Here is a 16,865-nt window from a genome sequence, read left to right on the forward strand (position 1 = left end):
TATTCTTCCCTCTGCTATATTTTGGAAGAGTTTAGAAAGATAGGTGTTAGCTCTTCTCTAAATGTTTGATAGAATTTTCTGTGAAGCCATCTGGTCCTGGGCTTTTGTTTGTTGGAAGATTTTTAGTCAGAGTTTCAATTTCAGTGCCTCTGATTGGTCTGTGTGCATTTTCTATTTCTTCCTTGTTCAGTCATGGAAGGTTGTGCTTTTCTGGGAATTTGTCCATTTCTTCCAGGTTGTCCATTTTATGGGCATATAGTTGCTTGTAGTAATCTCTCATGATCCTTTGTATTTCTGCAGTGTCAGTTGTTACTTCTCCTTTTTCATTTCTAATTCTATTGATTTGAGTGTTCCTTTTTTTTTTTTTTTTTTTTTTGTGATACGCGGGCCTCTCACCGCCATGGCTTCTCCCGTTGTGGAGCACAGGCTCCAGATGCGCAGGCCCAGCAGCCATGGCTCATGGGCCCAGCCACTCCACCTCACGTGGGATCCTCCCAGACTGGGGCATGAACCCGTGTCCCCTGCATCGGCAGGCGGACCCCCAACCACCGTGCCACCAGGGAAGCCCGAGTGTTCCTTTTTTTCTTGATGAGTCTGGCTAATGGTTTATCAATTTTGTTTAGTTTCTCAAAGAACCAGACTTCAGTTTTATTGATCTTTGCTATCATTTCCTTCATTTCTTTTTCCTTTATTTCTGATCTGATCTTTATGACTTCTTTCCTTTTGCTAACTTTGGGTTTTTTTTTTTGTTGTTCTTCTTTCTCTAATTGCTTTAGGTGTAAGGTTAGGTTGTTTATTTGAGATGTTTCTTGTTTCTTGAGGTAGGATTCTATTGTTGTAAATTTCCCTCTTAGAATTAATTTTGCTGCATCCCATATGTTTTTGGTTGTCCTGCTTTCGTTGTCATTTGTTTCTAGGTATTTTTTGATTTCCTCTTTGATTTCTACAGTGGTCTCTTGGTTATTTAGTAGTGTATTATTTAGCCTCCATGTGTTTGTATTTTTTACAGATTTTTTTCCTGTATTTGTTATCTAGTCTCATATAGGTGTGGTCAGAAAAGATACTTGATATGATTTCAATTTTCTTAAATTTACCAAGGCTTGATTTGTGACCTAAGATATGATCTATCCTGAAGAATGTTCCCTGAGCACATGATAAGAAACTGTATTCTGTTGTTTTTGCATGGAATGTCCTGTAAATATCAACTAAGTCCATGTTGTTTAATGTATCATTTAAAGCATGTGTTTCCTTTTTTATTTTCATTTTGGATGATCTGTTCATGGTGAAAGTGGGTTCTTAAAGTCCCCTACTATGGTCGTGTTACTGTCGATTTCCCTTTTTATTGCTGTTAGCGTTTGCCTTATGTATTGAGGTGCTCCTATGTTGGGTGCATAAATAGTTATAATTGTTATATCTTCTTCTTGGATTGATCTCTTGATCATTATGTAGTGTCTTTCTTTGTCTCTTGTAATATCTTTGTTTTGAAGTCTATTTTTTCTGATATGAGGATTGCTACTCCAGCTTTCTTTTGATTTCCATTTGCATGGAATATTTTTTTCCATCCCCTCACTTTCAGTCTGTATGTGTCCCTAGGTCTGAAGTGAGTCTCTTGTAGACAGCATATATATGGGTCTTGTTTTTGTATCCATTCAGCCAGTCTATGTCTTTTCATTGGAAAATTTAATCATTTACATTTAAGGTAATAGTCAATATGTATGTTCCTATTACCATTTTCTTAATTGTTTTGGCTTTGTTATTGTAGATCTTTTCCTTCCCTTGTGTTTCCTGCCTAGAGAAGTTCCTTTAGCATTTGTTGTAAAGCTGGTTTGGTGGTGCTGAATTCTCTTAACTTTTGCTTCTCTTTAAAGGTTTTAATTTCTCTGTCGAATCTGAATGAGAACCTTGCTGGGTATAGTAATCTTGGTTGTAGGTTTTTCCCTTTCACCACTTTCAATATGTCCTGCCACTCCCTTCTGGCTTGCAGAGCTTCTACTGAAAGATCAGCTGTTAACCTTATGGGGATTCCCCTGTATGTTTTTTGTTGTTTTTCCCTTGCTGCTTTTAATATTTTTTCTTTGTGTTTAATTTTCCCTTGCTGCTTTTAATATTTTTTCTTTGTGTTTAATTCTTGATAGTTTGATTAATATGTGTCTTGGTGTGTTTCTCCTCAGATTTATCCTGTATGGGACTCTCTGTGCTTCCTGGTCTTGATTAATTATTTCCTTTCCAATATTAGGGAAGTTTTTGACTATAATCTCTTCAAATATTTTCTCAGGCTCTTTCTTTTTCTTTTCTTCTTCTGGGAGCCCTATAATTCCAATGTTGGTGCATTTAATGTTGTTCCAGAGGTCTCTGGACTGTCCTCAATTCTTTTCATTCTTTTTTCTTTATTCTGCTCTGCAGTCATTATTTCCACTATTTTACCTTCCAGGTCACTTATCCATTGTTCTACCTCAGTTATTCTGCTATTGATTCCTTCTAGAGAATTTTTAATTTCATTTATTGTGTTCATCATTATTTGCTTGTTCTTTAGTTCTTCTAGGTCCTTGTTAAACTTTTCCTGTATTTTCTCCATTCTATTTCCAAGATTTATATCATCTTTAGTATCATTACTCTGAATTCTTTTTCAGGTAGACTGCCTATTTCCTCTTCATTTGTTTGGTCTGTTGGGTTTTTACCTTGCTCCTTTATCTGCTGGGTGTTCCTCTGTCTTCTCATTTTGCTTAACTTACTGTGTTTGGGGTCTCCTTTTGGCAGGCTGCAGGTTCATAGTTTCCATTGTTTTTGCTGTCTGCCCCTAGTGGCTAAGTTTGTTTCAGTGGGTTGTGTAGGCTTCCTGGTGGATGGGACTAGTGCCTGTGTTCTGTGGATGAGGCTGGATCTTGTCTTTCTGGTGGGCAGGACCACATCTGGTGGTGTGCTTTGGGGTGTCTGTGACTTTATTATGATTTTAGGCAACCTCTCTGCTAATGGGTGGGGTTGTGTTCCTGTCTTGTTAGTTCTTTGGCATAGGGTGTCGTGCACTGTAGCTTGATGGTCGTTGAGTTGAGCTGCATCTTAACATTGAGATAGAGATCTCTGGGAGAGCTTTCACCATTTGATATTATGTGGAGCCAGGAGGTCTTTTGTGGACCAATGTCCTGAACTTGCCTCTCCCACCTCAGAGGCACAGGCCTGACACCCGGCTGGAGCACCAAGAGCCTGTCAACCACATGGCTCAGAAGGAAAGGGAGAAAAGAAGAAAGAAAGAAAGAAAAAATAAAATAAAATCAAAAAATCAAAAATTATTAAAATTAAAAGTAATTTTTAAAAAGGTAATTAAATAAAAGAAGAGAGAACCAAACCAAAAAACAAATCCACCAATGATAACAAGCACTAAAATATACTTTTAAAAAAAAGGAACAGGCAGAACCCTAAGACAAATAGTAAAAGGAAAGCTGTACAGACAATATCACACAAAGCAGTATACAGATACATACTCTCAAATCAAGAAAAAGAAAAAATATATATATATGGTTGCTCCCAAAGTCCACCACTTCAATTTGGGGATGATTCGTTGTCTATTCAGGTATTCCACAGATGCAGGGTACATCAAGTTGATTGTGAAGATTTAATCTGCTGCTCCTGATGCTGCTGGGAGAGATTTCCCTTTCTCTTCTTTGTTAGCACAGCTCCTGGGGTTCAGCTTTGGATTTGACCCCACCTCTGACAGTAGGTTGCCTGAGGGCATCTGTTCTTCACTCTTTTGGGAAGTCTGAGGTCTTCTGCCAGTGGTCAGTAGGTGTTCTGTAGGAGTTGTTCCACATGTAGATGTATTTCTGATGTATGTGTGGGGAGGAAGGAATCGCCACGTCTTACTCTTCTGCCATCTTTAAGGTCTTCTCCTCTATGTGAAGCTTTTCAAAATTCTGAAGTGGTAATAGAATACAAAGAATCTTTCATTCAATAATTTTTTTTTAATTTTTCAATAAAAAAAAAACAGGAAGGGGCTTCTTGATCATTTACATGCTGAGAAATTATAGCTGACCCAACAGTGAAGGTCCAGGTCCACTGCTTCCAGCTGTATTCAGTCCTTTGTATCTTTGGGTTGCTAAATTTTGATGGCATTGCAGATAGGTCACATATAGGCTCACCCAGGGGACAATGACTCCACCAGACTGCCAGAGATGTTTTCAACAGCAAGACTGTGTGACAGCAACAGCTACAACAATAAAAAACACCACTGTTGCTCTGATAAAGTGGGTAATATCTAGGACTGATCTTTCTGGACTGAGAATTATCCATAAGGCTTTTGTTCTGACGATCATGGCAAGGTGGGGCTCTTAAGAGGAAGAAAGGCATTCTCAGGATAACAGGATAGGAGCTTAGATACATTTATTTTGAATATATAATTAGATGCAGCTTAATTTTATCCCTGAAGTAGGTGAAGTAGGATTATAGTTAGAATCCCATTAGGTGCCCATTAAAAATCAATTACTTTGACATATCACCTCTGCAAACTTTATGTATTCATGCTCTCACTCAGAAGAGCTACAACTGAGAAGGTCCTTTCAATTCTAATTACCATTTAACTTCCTATTATTGGTGTGGCAGGAATTAAAACCCAAAGCCTGAAGATTTTCACTCTAATAACAATTTTTAAAGAGAGGAAGTAGAAATAAAAAATATCTATTCCTCTAGGTGTATTGTCTTCCTTGGTGTTTTTTAAAAGTGGCTTTCATTCCTTCAGAGTAGCAGGAATATACCTTTATTCTTGAAGTATGTGCCTCTGTCCATGGTCTGTGCCCTGACTAGATGTTAAAAAGACTTACTTTGAAGAAAATTAAGATAAAGTAAAATATTCCCCTGTGGTGTAGTCAATTTTTTAAAAAATTACTATGATAGTACACTATAAATGAAATCATCTGGATCTTTGCTGCCAATATGCTGCTGTTCCTCCCTCTCTTACCTAGTTTTCCCTCTCTTCTACAAAGGGCCTTAACACTTGTTTTTTATTTCATGTTTCATTCTTCATGATTCCTTTTATAAATTCTAAGTTCTTTCAATTTCCTATTTTTGCTATCTAATATTTAAAATATGTAGAATTGAGGTAATTTGAATCTTAATCTAAGAGCTTTATATGCTTTGGTAAGGAAAGTAAATATATCATTGAAAACATGAAAATTAGTGAATAAACTTACACTGAACTTGGACTTAACCTCATCTCTTCTCCTCATTTCATTTCTACATGATCTCCTCAATTTTTCTGCTCAGTTCTCTACTGTATCCTTAAGATACAGACCTAAAACCATGCCTGGCACTTAGTAGGTACTCAACTAATATTTACTGAATGAATGACTGAGCCATGAAAAAATATGAATAAATTCTTCAATGAAACAACTATGTTTATAGAACTTATACTGTAGATGTGTGAAGTTATATCAACCTGTCAAGGCCTTGATTGAATTTTCCAACTTTGTAAAAATATCTCTAAACTTCATTGTTATCACCTTTATATTGATATCTAACTCTAATATTTTATAGGTAAACAAATCTAGACACAAACTATTCTATTTTTAATTTATTCAACAAACATGTAGTGTTTGCCCATTAGGGAGTGAGCATTAACCTGGTCAGTGACATAAGGTGCTGGCATATGCTGAGCACTCAGTGAAATGTAGCTGATATTATAATGGTTTAAGAACAGAGAACAGTAGGTCTGTGTCTTTATTCCCATCTTACCCCAGACCTACTAGAGAATGGACTTAAGGATATGGGGAGGGGGAAGTGTAAGCTGTGACAAAGTGAGAGAGTGGCATGGACATATATACAGTACCAAACGTAAGGTAGATAGATAGTGGGAAGCAGCCACATAGCACAGGGAGATCAGCTCAGTGCTTTGTGACCCCCTGGAGGGGTGGGATAGGGAGGGTGGGAGGGAGGGAGACGCAAGAGGGAAGGGATGGGGGAACAGATGTATATGTATGACTGATTCACTTTGTTATAAAGCAGAAAATAATAAAAATAAAAAGAAAAAAGAACAGAGAACAGTAGGTCTGTGTCTTTATTCCCATCTTACCCCAGACCTACTAGAGAATGGACTTGAGGATATGGGGAGGGGGAAGTGTAAGCTGTGACAAAGTGAGAGAGTGGCATGGACATATATACACTACCAAATATAAAATAGATAGCTAGTGGGAAGCAGCCGCATAGCACAGGGAGATCAGCTCGGTGCTTTGTGACCACCTAATGGGGTGAGATAGGGAGGGTGGGAGGGAGGGAGATGCAAGAGGGAAGAGATATGGGAACATATGTATATGTATAACTGATTCACTTTGTTATAAAGCAGAAACTAACACACCATTGTAAAGCAATTATACTCCAATAAAGATGTTAAAAAAAAAAAGATCAGAGAACAAGTGAACTGTTCTGAAAAGTGAGAAAAGAACCCCTTGTGTGACTTTTTGAACCATGTTTCCTGGGCTCAGCAGAGACCTGCAGGTGAAAAAGAGAGGAAGGCATTGCAGTTTCAGGATGCCTAGCCACATGGCTTGAAGAGATAAGGTATACAAGAATAGGGAAAATACTGCCCAGGTTTGGAGAAGAGTGAAAGTGGGAGATCAGAAAAATGTTTGAGTGTTTTAAATTTTTTACTGTAATTGCTTTAAGAAGAGTAGAATTTCTGGAGTGCTATAGTTTAAAATTTTCACACTCAAAAAAAAACAAAAGGTAGAATTATGTCAATGGAGAATTTATCGTTCACATGACAGAAGTTTTTACTGAGTGAGAAAATATCATCTTCCTTCAATTCCATTTCCCTTGAAAATTGTGGTTTCAATTAAGTGAGGAAAAAATCCTTGAAGAGCTTAAACTTCAGGAAATAGGATTTCTTTTTCAGAAGATAAAAATATACAAAGTAGTTTGATGAAATCAAGCCATTACCAGATTCTTTTTATCCCTGAAACAGATTTGATAGTTAATTGAATTGGCTATTAAACATATTCTTTTTATAAAACCCATTATGTGACACTTTATTTCAAAGTTTTGGAAGGAAACTATAAATAGTATTTAATATTAAGCAAAATTAAACCAGCGTAATTTCATTTGGAAATAAATACTTAGGAAAATTTCAACATTCAAAAAGGTAAAATCTATTATAGTCTGACAAAATTGTCCATAGCAAAATGGGTGCTTCAGGAAGAAAGACTACCTGTTGTCAAACTGGGAAAATACAATTAAACAATAGATGTCTCCCCAAGAAGAGAAAAACATTAGTTGTGAAGAAGTGAGGGAAAACAAATGATGTCACTTTAACAATAGGAAAGACAGATCACTTTGTCAGAGACATGTTTTATCAAATAGCCTGTTTCTTCCAGTGTAGATTTGCAAAACATGACAATTGAGCTCACCAAATCTCTAATGGTTGCCTTGGGAAAAGAAATGGAAATCATTCTCCCTGTAGCAAACCAGCTGAGCCCTCTTTTGCCTCCTTAACTACCACTTCAAATCCCCATCTGCCACATAGGAGAATAGGCTTATTAAAAACATGTATCAGATGAGGATTTCATATGGCTTCAGATGTCCTGGAATTTGTCCTACTGCTTTGACACATATTGTTAGGTGGCCTCACATATTTCACAACTTCTCTTAAGAATACATTCTAATAGTTTCCAGCTTCTAATATCAGGAATTTTTCTGAAGTATTTACCATGATCTGGGGCTTCAAGTAAATAAATTCTTCCTGCTCCAGCATTGGGAATATAAAAAAAGAAATGTTAGCAGAGCTTCCTCAAATTCTGTAACTTCATGTATGTTACCTGGCTTTCCTCAACCCCAGTCTCCATAGAGGTACTCATGTCCACATTTCCCTAAATCTTCATCATCATCATTGATCTCCTCCCAAGTCATTGTAATCCACTTTTGAAAAATTATGCACTTTTTATTATATATTGTACTAAAGGAACAGAGGGAAGCCTAAGATTGCCTAATATCAGCTCCTTAAAGGAGCTACTCATCCAGAGCCATAATAAACACCTAAAATGATTTATTCCATATATACTCAGCAGAGTCTAAAGTAAATCTTTCTGTAGCCAAAAACACAATTAAATGCCCATGATTTACCAAGACAAAGCCATTTATTTGGATGTGGGTTTAGGGAGAGACAATGACTCGATTCTAGGGAACCAAGGATGTGTGTAGGTACTCTTGTGATCCCACGCTTGTGTGAGTGAATATTTATGTGCTGCTAAGAGGGCTCCTAAGCCCTACTAAGAACCAAATAACTCCTACAAAACAATATTTTGATGAGTTAAATGTAAATGAATTAGAAACCTACGATTAAATTTCCCTTAATGCACATGGATTTAAAAATTACGGGGGAAATGCTTGGCAAAGTCAATTTTGGCTTTTGCCAACCCCAAAGCTTTAGAAAAAGAGTTGGAGATGTTCAACAATACAACTCAGGAAAATGTGGCCCACTTCCCCTCTCCTTTTCATAAAATCTTTGTTTGTTCACATACGTGGTAACAGAAAGGTCAATGGAGACATTTCTATTGGAGATAATGCCTGGTTCTAAGAAAAGACATTATGGGAAAATCCCTTGTTCATCTGGGGAAGTTGCCATGCATTTGCATTTATGGTGCATAATTAATTTGGGAGTCTTCTGAAGAGGTAGGGCCCTTCCTTAGCCCTCAGGAGAAAAAGAGCAGCATCCACTTATGCCTGTGTGCTACTGTCTGTCTCTACACATTAAATATACTTCCAAAGGATTCTCAATGGAAAATACCTTCTCTTAATTCTCTCCAGATGTTGTTCTTAGTAGGGATGATTTTTCTGACTGAGTATCCCCTAAATCTGGCTGGGTAATTCCGCACATGGTCATGGTTAACACAAGTACGAGACTAATTCCAGATGTAGAAGTAATCAAAGTGACCTACAGATCTAAGGCCATACTCTGGAGAAAAAATGAGGGCTGTTGTGAGGTTATAACAATTAAAGAGGGCCACACTGAAAGGTTTGGGAGTTGTTGGGCAGGGGAGAGAGTGAGCAGGGGGTAAAGGGTTAAGAACGTAAATCCTTCATATTTGAGAGTTACCCCTCCTGAATCAGAGAACCGGGATAGGTAAAGAAGGAGGAATAAAAAACCTTTATAATTTAGTTATTATTATTTGAGTAGATATCCTCTATATGTGTTCTGAAGGCAAAATGACTAATTTTCTGTCTTCTATCCATAAAGTAGTGCTTGGTATAATTGTTTGATTGAAAACCACTTGACAACTGTATAGAGATATATATTATAGAATAGGAGGACATAGAAAGTTGGAAAAATCTTACTTATGCATGAAAGAGAGAAACACAGCAAGAATGTCTAGGTGGTGTGGGGTGGCAGAAAGTGGATTTGGAATGGGAAAACCCTGTATGAAAATGAGACAACAACTAGAGTACACAATTCATTTTTTTTCACCTGTAAAGTGGTGATAATACCACATATCTCAGATATTTGGATTAATGGAAAAGATGTTCTATTTCTAATGTTTCCTTGGTAAAAAGTGCCAGAATATAACTGATCAGGGGGCAAAAATGAAGTTGTCATGAGTATTTTATATAATTTTATCCTTCTTAAATATATTATACTTATTTATTACATATGTGGTTCAAATATCATATATTCAAATCAAGCAATATAGAAGTATATAGAGTACACCTAAGAGACTCCCCTTTCTTTCTAATTCTTCTCTCTTACCGCTCACATAAGCAAAACTAGTGGTTTAATATGCATCTTTCCATATGTATGTAAATATATGCATGTATCAGGGTACTGAAAATGAAAATAAGGTCATACTATATATATATAATTTTGCAACCTGCTTTTCTTGCATCTAATATAGTAGAAGAAAAAGACATTTTAATTTTATTCCAATTTTAAGAATTATACATTATTTATAAACATAGATGCAAACATCTGAATTAAATACTATAATAAAAGAATAATGCAAGTATAATTTAATAAAGATGCAATGATAGTTCAATATAAATATATTACTAATTTTCATTACATCAATAAGTCAAAGAGACAAACCTCATGCTCACTTTGAAGGATGGCAAACATTCTTCAATAAAATTTAATATCATTTTATAATTTAACAATATCTCTTCATAAACCATGAACAGAAGAATATTTTCTTAACAAGATAAGCTTACCTGTATCAAATAATAGGTAATCTCTTATTAAATGTAAAAAAACAATGGAGGTGATCTAAATACATAAGGAAGAATATAATAATTTTTGCTACTATGCTTTAACATTTTTCTGAAAGCAGTCTATAATACAATGAGAAAAAATGAAAATATTCATATATAAAAGGAGATGAAATATAAACAAGAAAAATCAGCTGAAATACCATTATAACAAATAATAGAGAGTTTGGAAACCTGACTAATTACAAAAAGTATACAAAAATCTCAGTGTCTTTTAAAAAATCTGCTACAATAAGAAAATAGGAAGTATAAGAGAAGGTGATGCAATTCATAATAATAACAAGACATACAAAATTCTTATGAATAAATTTAATAAAAATATATGAAACTTTTAGAAATAACACAAATCAATACTAAGGGATTGAAAGATGACTTTAATAAATTAAGAGACATGCTATGTACTAGATGGGATGAATTAATATTGGAAATATGTTGGTTCTTCCCTAATCAATCTATAAATTAATACAACTAGTACTATAATATTCTGACTGGCTTTTTAAAGTTAATTTTCCCCAAATCCTAGAACAATAAAATTCCTGAAGATAATGAAGACAACTTAAAAAATGGAAGATTGGTATGTATTTAAAGACATAATAAAGCCATAATTATGAAAACAATATTCAATATTTGATTCAAATATAGGCAGAAATTAAAGGAATGGCACAGTTAGTTCAGAAACAAATCTATGTATATTTAATATTGTGTTAAATGACCAAGGTGACATTTCTAATCAGCAGAAAAATTATGTATTATTCAATAATTAATTGTATAAGTTACTGATGAACTATCAGAGAAGAAGAAAGGAAGGAAGAAAAAAAGGAAAAAAGGAAGAGAGAGAAAGAAAGAAAGAAAAAAGGAAAGAAAGAAATATTAAGTACACATATTCTATTTAACTATTATTTAACTACAATCTGAAATCTATGTATATTTTATGGCAGAAGTCCATCCAAACAATGTGTTTCAAGATGTTGTGATTACTCAGTGTCTTTTTCTTTTATATTTTATCCAAAATCTCTAGAATGAACATGTATTATTTTAAGCAGTAAATATATTAATAAACACTATTTTAAAATAATCTGTTCACATTACATGAGAACATGAGTCCCTGATTACCGGTTTCTCCAAGATACATTATACCTGGACTTAACTGAAAGCCAAACCCAATTTTCAGAGTTTAAGAAAAATTCCTCTCGAGAGCCCTTCAAGTAAACACACACACACACACACACACACACATCAGTAATGCCAATGTAATGTATTGGGAGTGTCTCAGAAGCAAAAGAAATTTCCTGTTTTCCCTCAATTTTCTTTTACTGTTTGATTACTTTCTTAAAAATTGAAGTATAGTTGATCTACAATGTTATGTTAGTTTCAAGTATATGACACCGTGATTTGACATTTAAATACATTATAGTATGACCTCCGCAATAAGTCTAGTAAGTATCTATCACCATATGAAATTGTAACAGTATCATTGACTATATTCCTTATGCTGTAAATTACATCCTGGGTCTTTTTTATTTTATAACTAGAAGTTTGTACTTTTTAATGCCCTTCACCTATTTTGCCCAACCCCTCACCCTCCTCCCCTCTGGAGACCATTTCTTCTCTGTTTCTGTTTTGTTATATTTGTTTGTCTGTTTTGTTTTTTAGATCCCACATATAAGTGATAATATACAGGATTTGTCTTTCTCTCTCTGACCTATTTCACTTAGCATAATACACTCTAGGCTGAACTACACTGTTTCAAATAGTAAGATTTCAATCTTTTTTATGGCTGAGTAATATTCCATTGTGTGTGTGTGTATCACATTTTCTTTATCCATTCCTCTATTGATGAACGCTTAGGTTGCTTCCATATCTTGGTTATTGTTGATAATGCTGCAATGTACATTGTGGTTCTTATATCTTTTTGAATTAGTGTTTTCATTTTCTTTGAATAGATAGCCAGTAGTGGAATTGCTAGGTCATATGGCAGTTCTATTTTTAATTATTTGAGGAACCTCCATTCTATTTTCTACAAGGGTTATACCAATTTATATTTCCACCAACAGTGCACAAGGGTTCCCTTTTCTCCACATCCTTGCAGTTATTTACATTTACATTTAAAGTAATTATTGATAGGTATGTACTTAATTGCCATTTTATTGATTGTTTTCTGGTTTTCTTCTGTGTTCCTTTGTCCTTCTCTTGCTCTCTTCCCTTGTTTTCTGGTGACTTTATTATTAAGTTTGTATTCCTTTTTAAAGATTTTTTTGGTTTGTGGGCATGAAATTCCTACATAACAAACTATGTCTATTTTAACTTGATGGTCACTTAAGTTTTTTTGTCTGTTTGTTTCTCTTTTGTAATTCTGATTGGGTGATTTATACTAGCCTTTCTTTCAGATTGTTGATCAGTTCTTCTGCATCATAAACTTAAACTTAAGCAAACTGCCTCCATTTTTATGTTTTTGACATGATATTTTGCATCTTTTTTTGTGCATTCCTTAATTATTGTAGGTATAAACAATTTTACTACTTCTTTTAACCTTCATACTAGGTTTGTAGGTGATGATCCACTACCTTTACTGTATGTTTACCTTTACCAGTGAGATTTAATTTCAGGATTTTTGTATTTCTAGTTATGGCATTTTCTTTTCTTTGAAGAAGTCCCTTTAACATTTCTGGTGGGTTGGTTTAGTGATGATAAACCCCTTACTTTTCTTGTCTGGGAAACTCTTTATCTCTCCTTTAATTCTGAATGAAAAATCTTGCTTTCTCCTTTAATTCTAAAAGAATTCTAACCTACTGGTTAGAGTATTCTTGGTTGTAATTTTTTTTCTTTTAGCATTTTGAACACATCATGCCACTCTCTTCTGGCCCATAAAATTTCTGCTGAAAGGTCAGCTGACAGTCTTGTGGGAGCTCCTTTATATGTAACTAGTTGCTTTTCTCTTGTTGCTTTTACAATTCTCTCTTTATCTTTAAATTTTGACATTTTAATTATAATGTCTCTTTGTGTTCATCTTCTTTGGGACTTTCTGTGCTTCTGACTTGGATGTCTGTTTCCTTTACCAGGTTAGCTTTCAGCCATTATCTTCAAATAGGTTTTCTGTCTCTTTCTCCTCCTTCTGGGACCTCTATAATGTGAATGTTAGTATACCTGATACTGTCTCAGAAGTCCCTTAAACTATCCTAATTTGTTTGTTTGTTTGCTTCTTTTTTGTTATTCTGATTGGGTGATTTACACTAGCCTTTCTTTCAGATTGTTGATCAGTTCTTCTGCATCATCAGATCTACTCTTGGTTCCCTCTAGTGTATTTTTCATTTCAGTTATTGTATTCTTTGGCTCTGATTGATTGTCTTTTATATTTTCTATCTCCTTGTTGAAAATGTTATTGTGCTCCTCCATTTTTCTCCTGACTTTGGTGAGTATCTTTATGACCATTAATTTGAACTCTTCATATGGAACCTTGCCTGTCTCCATTTCATTTAGTTCTTTTTCTGAGGTTTTGTCTTGTTCTTTCATTTGGAATGTATTCCTTTGTCTCCCCATTTTGCCTAACTCTCTGTTTCTGTGTATTAAGTAGATCAACTACATCTTCTGGCCTTGAAGGAGTGACTTTATGTAGAAGGTGTCCTGTGGGGCCCAGTAGCATGGTCCACTCTGGTTGCCAAAGCCAGGTGCTCCAGGAATGTTCCGTATGTGGGCTGTGTGCACCCTCCTATTGTTGCTGGGCTGCAATTGCTGCAGCATTCTGGTGTGGAGGGCTGGCCTCTCTCTTTGGGAGCCATTTGGGAGGAGGGGACAGCAGTCCCAGCAGAGGGAACCTGCCAAATATGGCAAAGATGGGGTGTTTTCTCTCAACAGTTTTTGCTGTATTCCTCCTACACAACTGAAGGGGGAAAAATTTTTTTTTAGGTTTCTGAACTCTTTCTTTACTTATCTATGGAAAGCAAATTGCTACATTTTTGAGGGTTAGTTTGGTAACATAAATCAATAAGCTATTCCATAGAGTTGATGGGAAAGAAGAAAAGAAGACTTTATGTAGTTACCATGGTTGGAACACAGAGTTTAGGGGCCTCATCCACTACAGTCCATAATTAGTTTTGTCTTGGAGCCATGAAGTGGAAACTACCTCACAAGTAGGTGGTGGAAAAGCTAATTCTATCTTCCTTTACCCCCTGGATCTCAGGAAGACTGTTTCAGAGTTGGTACTTACCTCCCTCCTGTTATACAGAAAGTAAGAGGTTAAAGAATCTGCCTCATAACTATTAAATATTTATTAAGTAAGCAACGAATTGAGCATCTAAAAATAAGCTCCTTTCTCTCCTGGTGACTGAAGTGCTCTACGCTTTGAAATATTTTAATGTTTTCTACTTGCATAAAAATTTTACATTCCAAAGCAGTCTGCATTTATAAAACTTTTTTTTGAAATGCCAAGTTGAACTTGCCATCAATTTAATAACATGTAGAGAAAGGAAATACTACTACTACTAATAATAATAATAATAACAGTAATAATAATAATACATGCCTGGCCACACAGCAGAATGTGAGATTAGGAAAGTTTCTAGATTTTTCTTCCCCTCAGGAAAACAGAGCAAAATTCTCATTAGATTCAGTGAAATTTTATTCATTCAGTGAAAATTTGAAGCTTTCAAATTATTTTCCCCAGTACCTCCATCTACACCTGGCTGGAGAGGAAAATTCCAGGAAATGTGACATCAACTTGAAGAATCTCAGAACATTGGAGCTGAAAAGGATACTAACATGTGGGCTAATTCTATCATTTTAGAAGGGGAAACTGATCCCAGAGAGAAGTCAATTGTACAAACCACCCAATGAGCTGGTGTCCTATTGAGCTCTTGAACACAGATCTCTTCATTTTTCTATTTATTGCGTCTTCTACTGGTCTTTTCTCAACTTTTTTTCACCCCTGAGCTGTTTCACTGCCAGAGCAATCACAGCATCACTACCCTGGCAGCCTTTCTTTCATTTAAATTCTCAACACAGCACTCTGAGGTACTGTTATTTCTTCTTTCACAGATGAGCAATCTGAGCCTCAAAGATGTGTTGGGACTTGTGGACTAAGAATGCTACCTGCTATATCAGTAAAGGATGTTGCTGCCATAAAGCCATCAGCCATTACAACCCCCGCCCCGCCCCACCCCACCCCCCCACCCCCGCACCCCCCGCCGGCCATGGTGAGCCCTCAGTGAACTCAGGATGGAAACAGGATACCGGCCATCAAGCAGTCAGCCACTGCAGCCACCCCAAAAGGTGCATCCTGAGGAGACTCAGGATACTGGCCCTAGATAGCAGAGGTGCATATCAAAGGAATGATTTCAGTGAGCCCAGAATTTTGTATCTTCACGTACATAGAAAAGAGCTAAATTCATTAACTTGAGATGTCTGGTTTTCTTTAATTAAATTTCAACTTTTAGGTTGTGCTTTTTTTTTTTTTCACTTGACAGTCAAGAAGCCAGTTCTGTTTAATTCCCAAACTGAGGATACTGACTATTCCAGTTGGCTGCAAGCATTTCTATCATGTCTCCTCCCCAACTTGCCTGTTATCTACTGTTAACTGAAAAAAAAATGCTAAACCTAAAAGTTGAGAATTGTATTTTATTTGGCGGACTTTCTGAGGACATCAAGCACAGGAAGCAGCCTCTCAGAGCCAGGATATATAGGAGTTTTTGCAACAAAGACCAGGTAGTCAGAACATCGAAAGATTACTGTTAATTAAAGAAAACCAGATATCTCAAGTTAATAAATTTACTGCTTTTCTATGTGTGGGAATATGCAAGAGGTTGGGTTCATTGAAATCATTCTTTCGATATGCACCTTAGCTATCTAGGCCCTGCATCCCGTTCTTTCCCATCCTGAGTCCCCTTGGTGCTGAAACACAACCTCTGTGCACCAGCACCAAACTGAATCTCAGAGACAGAGTTTTGGGTAAATTAGAAAGGAGTAGCCTTATTACTTTGCCAGGCAAAGGGAGCCACAGCTGGCTAATGCCGTGAAAACTCTGTGTCCCATCCCTGAAAACTGTGTGTCCCAACCCAGGGGGATTTGTGAGGAGTCTTATAGTCAAGGGTCAGGGTCGCTAATAAGGATCAGGGTGTGTACAGAGCCTGAATTCCTTCAATCCAGAGATCATCTGGCTTCAGGTGGTATGGAACTGTGACCTTCTCTCTAGAAATAAAAATGCTTCATCAAGTAGTTAACATCCTCCATTTGGTGGGGGGTTTAGTTCTGCAGAACTAAAGAGTTCAAGGATATTGTTATGTATATCCCTTGAGGAGGTACCAAGGACCTTGCCCTAAAACTGCACTATTGTTTCTTGACTGCTCCTCCCTTGTCTCCACATCCCCTCCCTTCCCTGATTAGCAACACTTTGAGCCTGCACTTTGGAACTCAGGGCCTGTCATGGAGGCTGAATGAAGCCTATTTCATACAAACAAGAAATGGGGGGCACAGAAAGGCTTTAAAGGCCAGTAGCCCCACAGGGGCCTGCTTGGTTTCACCCTCAGTATTCCCCCTTGGGGGTGGTTGCATTGGCTGAGGATTTAGCAAGGGACAGCCCATTTGTCTCCATCCTGAGTCCCCTCAGGGCTCACCACTGGGGGCAGCTGTAGTGGCTT

The sequence above is a fragment of the Mesoplodon densirostris genome, chromosome 2 (assembly GCF_025265405.1).
Source record: "Mesoplodon densirostris isolate mMesDen1 chromosome 2, mMesDen1 primary haplotype, whole genome shotgun sequence".
Lineage (NCBI taxonomy): Eukaryota > Metazoa > Chordata > Mammalia > Artiodactyla > Ziphiidae > Mesoplodon > Mesoplodon densirostris.